The following is a 17648-nucleotide window of genomic DNA, read 5'->3' as shown; positions in this document are numbered from 1 at the left end:
TTACAAGTCCTTGTCTTTCCCTCACTGCCACTCCTTTCTTGCCCCATCCCTACCTTAGTAATATTGTCTCTTCCACTGCTTAAATTACTCTGTATTTGCTGCATTCGTGTTGTGTATTAACTTCTCTGTCTATATGTTGATTCTTCTCTATAGAATGCAAGCTTCTTGAAGACAGGAGCTGTCTTTGAAGGGCCAATACTCACCAGAGTACTTGCACATGTACAGTATTGCATAGGCATTTTAAATTAACCATTTAAATTAGTGAATTTAACCAAAATAATTATTTTTTCTGCCTCCAATTTTGTAATTGCATGTAAATTTCTTCTTAAAATCAGTGAAGATGTAAAAAAAAAACAACTGCCTTGGGGAAGATCAGAATTATTTAATTTATATTTGCTACTATTCATAAAGGATACACTTCCCAGAGATTCTGCTATCATGCATGGTAGCTCTGAGAATGACAAGAAACCACTAGCCAAAAGGATTGGTTGCTTAATTAAGCAAAAATAGGAAACCTCTCCAAAACTGTAGGATGATTCATTTTACATGTGACTGAGCATATAGAGTTCTATCACTCAGCTTATTAACAGAGATACTGTATTAGGAGCAGCAGAACATTTGGATGCTGTGAATGAAGCAGGCAGTATTTTTTTTTAACTCTCTTCCACTGAACCTGCCACTAAATAAAGCCACCTATTTTAGGATTGGCCATCAAATTATAAGGGAGTTAGTGAATAATTTTACCAGATTATTGTGGTTTGGGATATTAGCCAATTGGGAGTTTCAATGCTTTCCCTTGGGCCCAGCAGTTTATCTTCTAAAGGGAATTTTCTTAGACACCCCACAGTTATCAAACACAGTTTTTTTTTCTGAAAGAACATTCTAGTGCAAAAATTTTTTTAAAGACTTTGTATAGATTTTGTAAAGAAATGCTTTTCTGCTTTGCTGAACACTTGCTAACCTATTATTAAAACTTCTTTGTTGCATTTATGTTATGGCTAATAACAAAGAGAAAACACTTTCTCTGAGTTAAAGGAAGCCAATATCCCTTCTGAAAAGCAAGAATTACATCTGAGGTTAAGTCTCTTGCCACTGGCAAAGAAGAGTCTATAGAACAGGAGAGGGTGGCTAGATGCCCATCAGGGAGACTATCTTTATCTTGGTGTCTGTAGGTGGTTTTTTGTGCATACTGAAATAGAAATGAGACCAGGATATTATGATAGCAAAACTAATAGCATTCACATGGCACTTTAAAGTTAGTAAAGCACTTTACATATATTATCCTATCTTATCCTCATGGCAACCTTGCGAAGTAGGTGGCATTATTATTACTTCTGTTTTACAGATGAGGAAACTGAGGCTAAGAAAGTTTAAATGACTTGCTCAGGTTAACCCAGATAATGAACATCTGTGGGTTATTCCAACTTGAGTTTCCCTCAGGTCCAGCATCCACTGAGCCATGTAGCTGCCCTGAATTTATGCACATAACTAATTCTAGTCCATAGAGTAGTAAGAACATAGAGAAGATGGCAGTGTCAACTAGAAAAATAATACTAACAATCAAACTTTCCTCAAAGAGTGGAAGGTATAATTCTTTTGTTTTTGTCAATACTTTGTATGATTGGCAAGGAGAAGGAGAAGAAAGAGAATTACTTGGTCTTTGCTGACAGAAATGGATCATACACTTAGAATTAGCCAACAGCCTAATATTACAGACAAGAAAACTGAGGTTAGTAGAAGTTAAAAAATTTGCCTAAGGTCATATAAACAAGAAGTGGCAAAGCCAGACTTTGGCTCATTTTCTTTGTCATATTATGGGAGGAAAATGAAAATATGTGGGCTATTTTGAAGCAACATTAAGATCCTAGAAGTGGCTTGATTCTCTGAGTACCAAGGGAAGTTATCCCCGACTCACAGAAACCCTGCCCTGGAATCTTCAGGATTCATCTAGTCCAGTCCACCCAACCTACACCTGAATGAGAATTCCCTCAACATCACACATCACAGATTTATATCTGAAAAGGACCTTAAAGATCACTGAAGTCCAATACTCTTAATTCACAGATTAGGAAACAAAGCGGTAATGAGATAAAGTGACTTTCTTAGGATGACATAATAAAGTATCTGAAGCAGGGTCCAAACCCAGATCTTCCTGATAGAATCAGCATTCTGTTGACTATACCACATTGCCTCTAACCCAACGTAATAATAATCTCATAATAAATAGCAGTTAATGGTGCTTTAAGGCACTAAGTGGTGTGTATTCACAAAGCATAGATAAAGCACCATCACCATTTCATATATAATTAAGGAAACTGAATCCCCAAATGTTAGGTGACTTATCCATGTCCATACACTACTAAGTGTTGCAGGCCGGATTTGAACTCAGATGTTCCAGACTCCAGGTCCAGTTCTCAGTACACCACTGCTCTCCAAACCCTCCCAACCTATCCAGCAAGTGATCATCTACCCTTTGGTTAAGAAAGATAATAATATTAATTACAATGATAACAATTTATATGGTGCTTTAAAGTTTGCAAAATGCTTCATGTAAATAAATCATCTTATTTGAAGATCTCCATTGAGAGGATACCCACTACCTTATAAGACTATCCATTCTACACTAATTATTAGAAAGGTTTTTCTTATGCCAAGCCTAAATTGTCTTCTTTGCATTTTCTACATGTGTTTCTTGGTCTGTGCCCATGAAAAAAAAGAATGAACTTAAGCTTCCCATATGATATCTTTGGGGTCTGATGCCATTTTCCCCTAAGTGTTCTCTTTTTCTGGTTATACAACTTTGGTTCTTTCGACCAATCCTCATTTGGGAAGGCTGGAAGGCCCTTCACTGCCTTGATTGCAACTCCTCTGCATGTTATCCAGTTTATCCATATCCCTCCCAGATGGCTCTGGAGGAACAAGTGAGGCTGTGACCTTGCACCGCCCTCCCTCATTTAAATCCAATTCACTTGCGTGTCATGGCATCACCTCCACGAAGTCATGGTCCTCTTCAAGAATAAAGGACAAACAACAACAATCCTTTCTAAAACGTGGTTCACAAAAAGGAACACAATCCTTCAGATATGGTCTGACCAGAGACAGTGGGACTGGTACCTCCCTAGTACTCCCATAATTCTATTATGCCCCTAAAGACTATGTTAACTTTCTAGGCTTGGAGATCCAAGATGACTCTGGCATAATTTCCAGTTTACTAAAACTCTGAGATCTTTGTCAGATCCAAATAATCAAAAGACATTTATTAAATACCTACTACATGCCAGGCACTGTGGATTTAAAGACAAAGATGTAAAAGTCCTTGACCTCAGGGAGCTTATATTTGATAGTGTGAGATAAAATGTACATATATTTGGCACTTAACAAAGTACCTGGTACATAGTAAATGATTGTTGATTTGCATGTTACTGCTGTTGTTGTTCAGTCATTTCAGTCGTGTTCCACTCTTTGGGACCCCATTTGGGGTTTTCTTGACAGAAATATTGGAGGGGTTTGCCATTTCCTTTTCCAGCTCATTTTACAGATGAAGAAACTAAAGTAAACAGGATTAAGTGACTTGCCCAGGGTCACCCAGCTAGTAAATGTCTAAGACTGGATTTGAGTTCAGGATTTGACTCCAGGCCCAATTCTCTATGCACTACACCACCTAGTTGCATATCTGTATATACAAAACAAATATAATTTGTGTAAATGAAACCAGTAGCTGAGGAAATCAGGAAAGTCCTGGAGCAAGTTTTGAAGGAAAGTAGAGATTTTAAGAGAATGGAGAAGTTCACTCCAGGCATGGTTATGGCCTGCATTAGGCAGAAAGATGGAAGATGGAATAGTCTGTGAGGGACAGCAAGAAGGCCAGGTCAGACAGAACATAAAATTCTGAAGGAGTGTAAGCTATAATAAACCTGAAAAGGTAGGTAGGTGGAGCCAGACTGTTAAAAGACTTCAAATGTCAAAGGGCATTGTATTTTGTCCTAGATGTAACAGAGAGACACTGGAGTTTAGTGAGCATAAGAGTAACATAGTCAGACCTGGGCTTTAGGAATATCACCTTGGCAGATGAACTTTTATTTAGCCACGTCTTCCTATTCTGTCCTTGTGAAGTTGAGTGAATCCAAGTGTAAGTCTTGGCACTTAGCCTTATTAAATTTCACCTTAGTAGATTTGGCCCAATGTTCTATCCTGTCAAGATAGATCTGGATCTTCATTTTGTTATCCATTATAAAAGTTGGCTGTCCCAGTTTATTGTCTCCTGGAAACTTAATGAGCATACAATTTATGCCCTTGTCCAAGTCACTGACAAAAATGTCGATTTCCTAGTAATTTTGAAAGGCAATGCAACACTTCTTATAAAGAATTAATGTATTTCTCAGAGGAACTATATGTACACAATTTTACTTACCAATGTACTATGTCTTGAATGTTATGGTTTAATCAAACTAAAACAGGGAAGTTTCATTCACACTGATTTGAAAATTAATTTCCAAAATAAAGCATTAGCATCCTCTCTCTCTTTCCATGTAATACATGCACACACACACACACACACACACACATATATATATATATACATGCATGTATGTGTATGTTTGACAGATTATATTTTGCTAAATTATTGTATTTTTTAAAATTACTCTTTCTTTTCTCTCTCATGATCTATTATCAATCATTTTCCAAGTCAACTTGATTACATCTTGGTGTTATCTCTCTTACTGTCTACAACCGTCCACTCATATGACGCCATTCTAGTTCAAAACCTCTTATTTTTTCACTTGCAAAAAAATATGTACTAGGCTTTCCTGTTTGTAGTTATTCCCCTCTCCATCCATTATTCACATAGATGCCCAAATAATATGATGTAAAATTATGACCATGTCACTTCCCTTCACAAAAACCAGGTGGTATGGGATTTAAAATATGTGTGTGTGTGTATATATATATATATATATATACATGTTCACACACATATGCACACTGGCATTTAATGCCCTGCACGATTTGACTTCAACTTCTCTTTCTTGTCAAATCTCAAATACTTTTGATTCGATCAAACTTTAGGTCAGTAATTGCCATGTTCTGTCCTTTTTTTTTTCCTCTGCAGAAGCCATCCCTAAGGCCAATGCCAGGAAAGTATCTTCATCTGTTGCAACCTTCTTCCTTCAAAGCCCAGCTCAGGTCCCTCAGATACTCTCTCCTCCATAAAGGCTTCTCTGTGCCTCTCAACTGAAAGAGAACACTTCTCTTCAAATTTCACCTGGCCCCATTTCTGGATCTTTCCTTTGCCCTTATTTTACTCTGTGTCATTTATTTGTGTGCACATTGCCTTGTTCTCTTTTTAAAATTGTAAGCCCCTTGATGGCAAAAGCTTTAATGTTTTCACACAGGTATTCTCAGAATCTAGCACAGAACCTGGCATGAAGTAAGCAATAAATGTTTAACTGTATTGGATACTAAACTAATAACACCAGCAGCACTAATGTGAAAGGTATACCTAAATTATACTGCCTCTACTTCCCAAAGATGCACTAATTACTTTTTAAAAAAATAGAGAGAAATAAATCTAGGCCAACATGTACTTCAAGAAGATAGAAGATAGTAGTGATACCAAGTTCCTTACCAACACAAAGCTCTATAGGGAAGAAAAGGAATATACAAACTTTACAGCCATGATACTTGGAGCCACCATGAATGTCACATGCAACTTTTTCTCATCAGAATTTTATCCAAGTTTTATCTGTTTGACAGTAATACATTGTCAATATAGGAAAGATGTGATTACCCATAAGGCCCTGAAATTCATCCTGTTCATTAAAAGGATACTTATTAAGAAGCAATCTATATCCATCCATCTATCTATCTATCTATCTATCTATCTATCTATCTATCTATCTATCTATCTATCTATACCTCTAGAAGATACCCGTTGTAGTAAAATTATTGGAGGATATGGACAAAATTCACCCAAGATGGACAGGTAGAGATGGATTGAGAATCAGTGAAAATAAAGCAAAGTTTAATGAACATTGCATAAAAGACAGTGTCTGGCACTTCAATATAAAGCCCAGAATCTGGAACTTCAGTATTTGTTGGTAATTGATTAGGATAGAACAAGGTCTTGTGTTTCCCTTCAGTAGCTATATAAGCCATAGTCTCTCTCCCTACTTACTTTTGAAACTATACAAGTGATTCTGTGAGCTCAATTCAGATGTTTCCCCCTAGAATACAGATTATGCCCCATCCCTGCCTACCCATTCTCTGAGAGTCTCATGCATTTCCTTTCATAAGTTCACCCGCACGAGCTATTCAAAAATTGAGAGCCTTCTTTATTTTCTTTTTACGTCATGAAGCTATCAATGGAACATGAAGGCTGCTTAAGTCTGTAAAAATGGAGTTGTGACATTTTATTAAACCTGTTGCTCTGGGGAAGTTTTTAAAGATTTTTTATTTTTTGGTGTAAATTAAAGTCATTAGGACCAAATGAAACATTCTTACACACACACACACACACACACACACACTCTTCTAAAGCATGAGCAGCAAAATCAGCAGAACCTAAGGCAATGAGTGGCATAAATGACTCCTATGAGAGGCCTATAATCAACGATACAGACAGAGGGGGTTCCTCTTTATGGAAATGAAAATTGTTTATGAAAAGGTGAATATCTCCAAAATAATTTCTCTTTAACTGCTGCTTCAAACTTTAAAAGTTAACCTTTTAATTGAATTTTCTCACATTTGGGAATGAACACTTTTTTCCTCTTATTTAACCATTAAATTATATTTTATTGGCTACAGATGATACCCAGTATATATAGAGGGTCACCACCAGTACGCCCTTACTCTGGTGAATGCACGAGAGGACATAGACAAAATCTTGCACAACGTATGGACAAGGATGGGACGGTGATTTCCATCAATGGAAGGAATGCCTAAATGGAGATCTCAAAATCATTACAGTATTAAATCTTATCCTGATACTTCTAAACGGTCTGTGACATTTATGTTTCAGTCCCTAGCACACTGGACACAGCAATGTTATAAAATAAAGCAGCTGCCAAAATGAACCATTTCTTTCTTTTGCCCAGAGTACTAACATTACAGAAATTATCATTTAATCAGATTCAACTTGTGAGTTCCCCTTCCTATTTTAAGCAGTCATATGAGAAAGCATCCATTGGAATAACAATTAGCTTCTAAAAAGCATTAAATCTCAAGGTATCATGTCAAATGATTTCTATTTGACTACTACTGGGATAGATTTGACTTTACCTTACTAAGTATCAGATGCAGTCTTTCATAAGTGACAGATATATTTCTTCCTTAACAGTTATACTATGGGGGTGGGGCAAAAAGTTAAATAGAAAAAGTAATATCTAAATGCCCTTTGACTCAGAGGGAAAAGAGGTTGCTGCTTGCTATTTTTAAAAATGTTATAGGAAAGAAAGATAATCTGTTTAATTATGATTAATTGGCATATTAAAAGATCAGTAGACTCTAAGAGTCTGAGCTGTAAGTCTGGATTCTGCCATTGTCAAGAATCATTTATTAAGCACCTACTATGTGCCAGGCACTGTTCAAAGTTAATGGCCGTCAACCAACTATAAATGACTTTAAGCAAGCCACTCTTTCTGGGCCTGAGGTTCCTCACTGTAACATGAGTGGGTTAGAAGAGATGATACCCATGGTTCTATCCAACTCTATGATTCCTTGATTATTTTCATTGGCAATTACATCAATAATACATTGAAATATGGGTCAAAAATAATTTCAAAGACTAAGAAACTAGAATTTTCAAATCTTACTTATTCCTCTTTTCTTTACAAATGTCTTCTTTTTCATTACTTGTACTACTTTCATCATTGATATGGCTTTCATCTTAAATTTTCTCACTCATTCTTATGCAAGGTCATTTACTTAATATGTCTGAAAAATGAAAGCTCCTTCATTTTGTGTGTATCTGGGGATGGATCTTTAACCTCTCTCATCCTCAGTTTCTTCATCTGTGAAATGGGGAAAGTAATAGCACTGACATTACAGGGATGTTGTGAGGATCTAATGAGATAGCATATGAATAGAATTCCACAAACCTCATCAAAGCACCATCCAGGGTACAGTTTTAAACTATTAGAGCTAGCTATAGCTATGTCAATTCTCTGAATCTTATCCAAACTTTTAAAATAGTATTTACTTTGGATCTGCTTTCTTAGTCCAATCTCCTTGATTAACTTGGACATGACAATGTCACCACTCAGTGTAACTAGCCTAGCAATATGCTCTAGTTGACTTTCTTTGATTGGTCTATCAACACAGAAAAACAACAGATGTAAATGCTCCTAATGTCTTTAAGTGACTCCTAAATATGGTTGTCAGAAGGGAAGGAAAGCAGGATTAATTCGCCTTATATCAAAGTGCTCTACTTGAACAGATTATTGTATCTCCTTCCTTACCTAGAATTCTCCCCTCCTCATCTCTACCTCCTACTCTTCCTGGCTTCCTTCAAATCTCAGCTAAAATCCAACCTTCTGAAATAAGTCTTTCCAGTCCACTCTAATGTTAATGCCTTCCCTCTGAGATTATTTTCAATTGATCCTGTACATATATAGATATAATGTGTGTGTGTGTGTATGTATATATATTCTGAGAAGTGTTCTATAGGCTTCTCCAGATTGCCAAAGGGATCTGTGATACAAACTTAGGAATCTCTGACTAGAGAAACATATAAGGACTAGTCCCCTTAAAGACAGGGTTTATTGGGCATAGAAACTGGCCTCCTCTTCTCCCTCTCCCAGAGAAAAAAAAGAAAAACAAATTGCAGTCCTTCGAAAAAATTTTCCTTTTTTTATTTGAAATTTTATTGTGTACTATTCAGAGGTAATATGACTTGTACAGATAAATTTAAGTACAAATGCAATTCTAAGCCAAGGACAACAGCAAAATTATTTAGTTTTATACCATAAGTCCCTATGAAGACTTTCTAAAGTTCTGTCTTTCCTGGACTTATAACCCAGCTGACTTTAATGACCACTTAATAGAAATTTTCTTATTATATCTTCACATCTCTGGGAGACAAGTCCTATTTTCATTTTACAGATGAGGAAACTAAGGCTCTGAGGGGTCTTCCCAAGGCTAACCAGAAGTTTCTTATACTTGAGACCATAAGAAAAAAAAAAAGTATAGAAATCATCCTCAGCTGCTCAGCTAAATAACTATCTTAACAATAAAGCAAGGTGAAGTTTTTACATCAGCTTGCAGAAAATGAATGGATAATTTAAAAAAATATATCACTAACTATAAGAACTTAAATTTAAGGTATTGCAATAAAGCTTTCATAGGCTCTTTATAGCCGCATCAACTTTTACTCCTATCTTTGCCCACTAAATACACCACTGAAATCTGATAACAGTCCTGGCAGCAGCACCAAAATAGTTTCCTCGCCACGTCAACAAATGCCCATTGGCAAAGAGAGATCAGAATATCCCATTTCAAGCAGGTAGCCACTTGACCTATGGAATGGATGCTAGGCAACAATGCATTTAGATGGGCATCTTTTGCAGTGTTCCAAATGCGTTTCTTTCTCTGGGAAGCCCTTTCATTGGTGGGCCAAACTACATTTGTCCATAGCCATTGAAACTTAACTATAACATAAAAGAAGAGAAATAGGAACAAAGGAAGGGGGAGCATCCCAAGCCCAGACTGCACTTCCTGGCACCGATACCTAAAAGAAGAATAGATTTGGACAAACCTGGCATGTAACCAGCCATTTATAGCTCAAGCTAAATGAATATCTCTGGAAAAGAGGCTCAAAAACACTTTTTAAAATCTTAATTTTGAATATATCTATAGCAAGATAAGGGGGGCATTATATGATGGGCATGGGGAGAGGCATTAAAAAAAAGTGATTCCAAAGATAAAATAAAATTATCTTGTAAACCATTGTACTTTTTTCAAAATAGCTTCTGCAATTTAAATAGGGCTGGTTTCCATCATATGTGATGGCCCCTCAAGGGATGAATTAAAATTAATATTCCATATGACAGTCTTTAGCTTATGTATTACACTATAATCAATTTTTACTCATATTTCAGGTAATCATTTTACTATGGAAAACAATCACATGGTTCTCGCCTTCCATCAAGGTTTTAGGTTAGTATCAACAAATGTTGCTTGAACAAGGAATGAGATGGCTAGGAGTGATACAAAGGCAGTAATTCTCTCACTCCTAACACCCATTCATTATTTCTTGTTTCCTTCTATTTCTTTTAATATGTAGCTCAGTCAATGACCAACTTCTATGCAAAAGACAAGTCCTAGAATAAATATTCTTTTCCAGTGTATTATTACTCACTTACTCACTAGAAACCAGATCAATGTAATCTTTCATTGTTTTCTTTCTCAGTTTGCTTTATAAACATTTCTCAAAATTATTTTTTCCAGAGATGAATTCCCTATTTTTCCCATTGTCAGCATTTTATTTTCTAATCACTCCAAACTAAAAACAATGAAAAATCATGGAATCATAAAAAATTAATTTTGAAAGGACCTTTGTAGAGCATTCATTCCACTTTTCTGCCTACAGGTAAGATAATAACTAAACACATATCTGAAAATTCTTAATACATGGCCCCCCCATGTATTCATTCACTGATCCCTTAAGGTAGCTTTTTCTCTTAGACTAGATAATTGGTTTCTTTTTAAATCAAATAAACCTACATTTTCTAAGAGCAGAGCTATAGGTCTTTTTTGGGGCAGATATTGGGGAGTAGAGGCAAGAGATTAAGGAGTTCCACAGGTGCGAGGTGAGAGATCATCCTGTAGTGGTCATAAGATGGGGAGGGTGGATAGAGGTTATTGGAGACTTCTAGCTTCAGAGATATGAGGCAGTTAGTAGAGGGATCTATTGCCTTTCCAGGGCATGTATCCAAGTCATCACAGATAATCTAGCAAGATTTGCCAAAACAGATGACTATGACCCAGTTCTGGTGATTCACACAGGCGCTAGAAGGAACCTAGGAACCATTTCCAACGATCATTAGGTCCTGGGCAAGAAATCGAAAAATCATAAGGGAACAGGTGTTGTTTTCATCAATACTGCTCACTGACAGCAAGGAAAAGAGCAGAGCAAATGTGATCCTCACAAGATGGTGGCTGAGAATGGGATTTGGACATCTGCTACAGAAATGACAGCTCTTGGCCAGGGATGAAGTGCATCTAAAAAAATCTGGAAGGAACAGTCAATGACCATAATTTTATAACAGATACATCAGCTTGTATTATTGGTGCAAAAAAAATAATGTATTATGGAAATAAGGATGTTAATTCTACCCATGTTCCCTACCATCATGCGGGCAAGGAGGAAGGGAAAAAGAGAAAGAGAGAGAGCTAGAGAGAGAGAGAGAGAGAGAGAGAGAGAGAGAGAGAGAGAGAGAAACACAGAGAGAGAGAGAAACAGAGAGAAGGGAGAGGGGAGAGAGACAAAGTGAGGGAAAAGGGAAGAGAGAGAAATTCAGAGACAGAAACAGACACAGATAAAGGGCACACACAGAGGGAGAGAAGAAAGTGAGAAAGAAAGAGAAGGAATGGGAGTAGGGGATGGAATGGGAAAGGAGGAAAGAAGAAGAGGACAAAAAGGAGAGAAAGAAAGTGAGAGCAGGGACAAAGGAAGGATTGGGAGGAAGGATCAAGGAGAAAAAGAAGAGAGAGAAAGTGAGAGAATTTAGGAAAAGAAAGGTAGAGAAAAGGGGGAAGAGAGGCCTCAAGTTCCCAAAGAAGAATAAGAGGAATGTAAAAGTAAAACACAAAAATTACAATTTTGGAACCATGTTATAAAAAAAAAATTGTATGAGATCCTAACAAAAAAGGATAAAGGTAATTCAGATAATAATAAGTAGAGCAATTAAGGGATAAAAAAAATCACTGCAAAGGAAAGGAAAATAGAAAAAAAGATCTGATTAAAATACACATGAATAAAAACATGATGAAAAGGGAAAAAACAAACATGGGAATAGATAAAGAGAGGCAAAGATGAAGAACACAGGAGAAATTAAAGCTAGGGGAGAGAATAGTTCAAGTGATGGGAGGACAAATTTTAAAGTTATATTACTGAACAGGAAACCAACAATGTGGGATTCTTTAATTTTAAAGTAATAATTCAAAACTTACATTTTTTTGGCACTCAAAATCAGCAATATCCTTAATGGTGCACAGTAAGAAATACTTTAAAACAAATGTAGGAAAATTAAGATATCTATGGCAACCCACCATAAAACAGAACAGCAGGCTACTCACATAAATCGCTCAAACAGCACAACCTAATTTAAATCTTAAAAAGTATACAGGTATAGAAGTTATAAAATGGCTTATAAATTACCCTAACTTCTTTATGGATTCCTGTGTTAAAGATGTGATAAATTGCTTCCTAATAATCATAGAGAGCCTATTTATCCATAGCTTCTCAGCTCACATGCTCTGTACACATCGACATACATTTCTTTTTTAATTTGTCTAATGCTGGGGGGATATTGCAAATTCACAGTGCTTGCTAGGTTAGGAAATACACATTCACCAAAGAGATTAAGTGTATTGCCTGAATTGCAGTAATTAGGTATCAGCATTTGGGGTTAACTTTTAGATTTGCATGATAATTAATGGAAATGTCACATATGGGTTACAATAATAAATACATATGGAAAGCACAGTTTTCATTCAGTCTGATTATGGGTAAGAGTAGTTAATGAAAATCGCACTGGGCCACATTAAGTTGCATTTGGGAAATCATGTTTTCTGTACCTACAATTTATAATAATCACTATCCTCCTTTCTCTGTTTATTTTTTAAACAAGGTATGAAAATTACAGAGATTTACTGAACCCATCCAAGGCCAGTATCTATAAATATGAGTGTCTAAACAAGTATAGCTTATCTTTACTTTGGAGTCACTGAAAAGGCCACTGAGGTTAACAAGACCAATCCTCCAGCTTAGGAAGACTCTTCAATGATGATTTTGTTAATTTTTTAAGGCAGAACCGTGATGCCATCATTACTAGGGAGCATGACTAATGTGCTTCTTTACACATGAAAGGATTGCACATGCATCATCTCAGGGAAAACCAAGGAAGGAAAAAAAAAACATCTCTTTTTTCTTTCAGCCAAAGAAGCTTTTACACTGCTTTAAAACCCAAATTTTGAATTTTGATAACCTCATTCTCAGGTTCAAATGTAACGCAAATGGTATTGTCTCTTTAAAAAAAAAAAAGAAAGAAAGAAAACTTTTTTTTTTTTTTTGTCACCCAACAGCATGATGACTGGAGGGTTGCCTAGATAGCGCAGTGGAAAGGGTACTGGACTTGGAGTCAGGAGGAACTGAATTCAGAGACACTTACTAGCTGTATGACCCTGGGCAAGACAGATAATCTCTGTCAACCTCAATTTATTCATCTGTAAAATAGGGATAAAGACATTACCTATCTCACAGAGATGTAAGGATCAAATGAGATAATATAGATAATGTACTTTGCATAAATGCTATAAGGGGTGTCCCAAAAGTCTTACTGAAGTTTTGAGCTATAATGGCTTTAAATTGCACTAAGACTCTTGGTCTATCTTATATAGAGAGTCAGAAAACCTGGGTTTGAATCCTGGTATCTGGGTGATCTCAAGCAAACCATAATACCTAGCTGGGCCTTAGTTTCTGGTTTCTACATATGTATAAAGCTGGAAGCTTCACAAAATAATTTCTAAGGGCCCTTGCAACTCCTGTTTCTATGCTACTGTAGGATATGACATGTACAAAGTTCTGGACTTTTGGAACTTGTGAAATTTTATAGGATAAAACTTTTTTATATAATGAAATCTGTTTTTAAGGAATTAGAGTGGATAGCATTAAGTGTGATTAAAAAAGGTATTTATAGGAAATTATCATTATATGAGGTACCAGAAAAATCATGAAATATCTCTGCATACTCCCAGAGAAGAAACTATAACTGGGTTGAAAATGGCAAACTCGGTTTGATGGGATGTTACCTAAGTGTAGAAAATGTAAGTGGAAGACAGTAATTCTGGGAAAACATACCTTGAACATTTTAAACCATAGCCTATAAACGTTGAGAAAGAAATATAAACTATTTATATTTTATCCACCTATCTATGTATGTGTATACACAAATATATACACATTAGTATATAACTATACATTTGAGAAAAGTATAACAATTTCTCTAATTAAGGGAAGATATTAAAAAGAAAAAAATTCCCTTCAACACATTATATTTGATAACTGTTACATGATAAAACATTATTTCCTGAAATTATTTTGCATCTATTAAAACTAAAGTGTTTAGGATAATTGCAAAATCAAGAACACAAGCCCCTGAAGACTGATTAAGAGAGATGAAACCAGAAAAAAAATCCAACATTCAGGTTGATGTTTGGTGACAGATATTATCTTTGTGCCCAGGACTGTTTGACCCAGTGTTTTGTTTTGTTTTTTTCTTTCATGATACTTGTGAATAATCATAATATTGAGGGGGGAGGAGGTGTTGGACGATTGTTTATTTTTTTTTGTTTGTTTTTGTTTGGTTTGGTTTTTTGGTGGGGGGAGGGAGGCCAAGGAGATTATGACAATAAAGAGATAAGATAGGACAGAATCTGTGTTTTCATTGGTATAGGGAATTTCCACTGAGGAAACTAGGTAGCTATGGGTACATTGCATGGGCTGCAGGATGTGGAGTAAGGCAGACTTGAGTTCACATCCAGCCTAAGACACCAGCTCTGTGACCCTGTTTCTTTCTTTCCCCTTATTCTCCTCCTCTCTCTTTTTTCCTTTCCTTCTCCCCCTCCTTCCTTCCCTCCACCAAATATAGGTGGGCAGCTCTTTTGTACCTTATAGTCTTCAAGAGTTACCTAAAGCATTGAGAAGTTAAGTGACTTGACCATGGTCACACAGTCAGTATGTATCAGAGGAAGAACATGAACCCTCGTCTTCATAGTTTCAAGGCTGGCTTTCTATGCACTACATCAAAAGCTAAGAAAAATGTTAATGGCTATTGGTATCATTTTTGTTATTTATAGTAAGGAACAATGAGTAGAAAGACTCAACTTTTTAACTACAGGGAATAAACAATACAGAAATGAAACCAGCATATAAAAGAAGAATTTTTAATAACGTCTGTTAGATTACGGATAAATGGGGTAAAGATCTTAACATGGAACTCATAAAGAGATGCAGCAATTGACTTCAAACTCAATGAGCCAGATTCTCCCTACCACTCACTGTGAGTAAAGCAGGTATTTTGGAAAGCCAGAGAAATCCTTGCAAGCCAAGCGAAGAGCAAATAATTATAACTAAGAAATAAATCAAGCTTTCTTTTGTTTGCTGATCTACATATAGATCTAATTAGACTTGTACTGTGGGGGGGAGTCAAAAATTTAGAAAATAACTATTTCAATAACAAATCATTACACGTCTTTTTTTTAAATATAGCATTAAAGGATAAAATCTTATGACTAGATGTGGAGGCGTTATCTAAATAATGTTGTCACAATAGATTCAAATTGAGGGTGAAAAATAAAAACAAAGAATATATTGAGAATCATTTTAAATTAAATTAAATTAGCTTTCCAAAAGCATATTTTTTGCATGAAAACTAGGTGTACTGAATAAAAATTATTGACCATTTGTTCTCTACACAAATTGAAAAATGGAATCATGGAATGGTAAAGGGCTGAGATAAATCACAAAATGTTGGAGGAAAAAAAGGTGGGAGGGAACCAAGTATGGCCCTTTGACAGAATCCTTGAGGTAGGCACTTGAGGACCTCAAAGCCTCAAGGCTACAGGTTGCCACCCCTGCTTTAACTAAGTCTAGTATATATTCACATCAAGATATACTTTTGCAGAGAGGGTGATTACTATCTTTATCTTAGGTTTTTTGCTTTGTTTTACAAAAGAATTTCCAGTTATTTTACATTGTAAGCCCTTCTTCATACATCTGAAAAATGATTTTATTTACACTGAGTTTCTCTGAAACATATCAGAGAAGCATGGGATATGTCATGTGTGTACTTAAGTCTCAAAACAGGAACCTTATAAAGCAGTGACAGTAAAAAAAAAGAAAACCTTGCCTAATTTCAGCATTCAATTTCTTGGATTATTTTCTTTACTTGGCAAATGACAGGAAAACAAACAGATTTATTGAAAAAAAAAAAACAAATGACTTCTAAGGGAAACCCTGGGGTCAGGATGGTGTCACAGCACAAGAGTGAAACGGACACCTCTTTTAGCAGGACAACACCCTGAGAGCTGTTGCTTATCTGGATTTGGCCATGAACCCATTACCCATTACACAGTAAGCAATCTCACTACACTAAGAAAGTTTGTATACACATAACCTGCACACACATATACACAAAAATCAATTCTTAAAAGATCTTCCATAATAAGGATTAAATTTTTAAAACTCAGGCACATTACTTCAGTAGAGACAAAAAAACTCAATTACTGAAGTATGGGTTTGATACTTTGGGTCTGACAGAATCTATACATCTTGTCACCTCCATGGGGAAGAAGAGAAATCATAGCATCAGAGACTTATAGCAGAAAGACATCTTAGAGACCACCTGATTCAGCCTCCAGACTTTACAAATGATAACAGTAACCAAGCTTCCAACTAAGTCTGGGCCATTTTGTGTCTCCTTAAGGAGACTCCTAATGGGTGAAGAGGATGCTGAGCCTGATGTGACACATGGGGATCTGCATGAAGGGTGGAGTTGGTGTGAAAGCTTCTTTGGGGAAAGATATAAAAAATTATTTTGAAACTGCAGACATGGAGAAAATGCAGGTTCCTTGACATGACCCTGGTTTCCAGATTGCCAGCGTAGGGTCTTTGGTGACTTACCCCCTTGATTGAGATGAGGTCTTATTTCTCTCCCATCTAAAAATCTCATTTACTTTTTTGTATTTTCTAGTATATTTGGATATATATATAACTTCTCTGATTGCTGTTTACTGTTTTATGTAGATAAATGAGTTTACTAGCTAGTCATTATTTTGTATTGTCTTTTGAGTATCCAGAATTTTATCTCCAGGGCCAAGCCAGTAGGTGTAAGCTCAGGCAAACCTGTCTCCTCAAGAGTGATCAGGGAAGCAGCTTTTGTTCTGATTCTGTTGCACCTACAGATTATCACTGTTGGGGATGGGGAGGTAATTCTAGCCTGATATCCCTCTTGGAGCCATAGAAGAGAGAGTTTTCTCTCCCTCTCAGCCAGCATGCTGATCCTTATGTAGGCACTGTCCTCAATCCTAGTTTCCTCTGAGGTAGGCAAGATCTCAGGTATCTTTTGTGTTGCCTGTGAGCTGCATTTAGACAACCCATGTGAACACATATGTCTCACATGGGTCCACAAATATAGAGAAGGGAACTGAGATATAAACAAGGGAAGTCACTTGCCCAAGCATGTAGACAAAGTCAGTGGCAGAAGCAAAATTTGAACCCAGGTCTTTAACTCCAGTCAGCATTTTTTCTACCATATCACATATAGGGGTTCTCTTTCCTTCTCCCTCCTTCCCCTCCTCTCCTTGTTTCTCTGTTTGTGTTTGTCTCTCTCTCTTCCTCTGTCCCTCTCTCTGTTCCTGTCTCTCTTTGT

The 17648-nt window shown here is 36.3% G+C and overlaps 1 protein-coding gene across 1 annotated transcript in view; it reads right to left on the bottom strand.

Annotated features, from left to right (window-relative positions):
* The window catches only part of TRHDE (thyrotropin releasing hormone degrading enzyme), a 463679-nt gene that overhangs the window by 17265 nt on the left and 428766 nt on the right, over positions 1–17648 (bottom strand). The window lies entirely within an intron of this gene.

Source organism: Vombatus ursinus, unplaced genomic scaffold (genome assembly GCF_900497805.2).
Source record: "Vombatus ursinus unplaced genomic scaffold, bare-nosed wombat genome assembly UNPS02003292.1, whole genome shotgun sequence".
In the NCBI taxonomy this organism is placed as follows: Eukaryota; Metazoa; Chordata; class Mammalia; order Diprotodontia; family Vombatidae; genus Vombatus; species Vombatus ursinus.
Note: the sequence above shows the minus strand (reverse complement) of the source record. Positions and strands in the feature narration are given on the sequence as shown.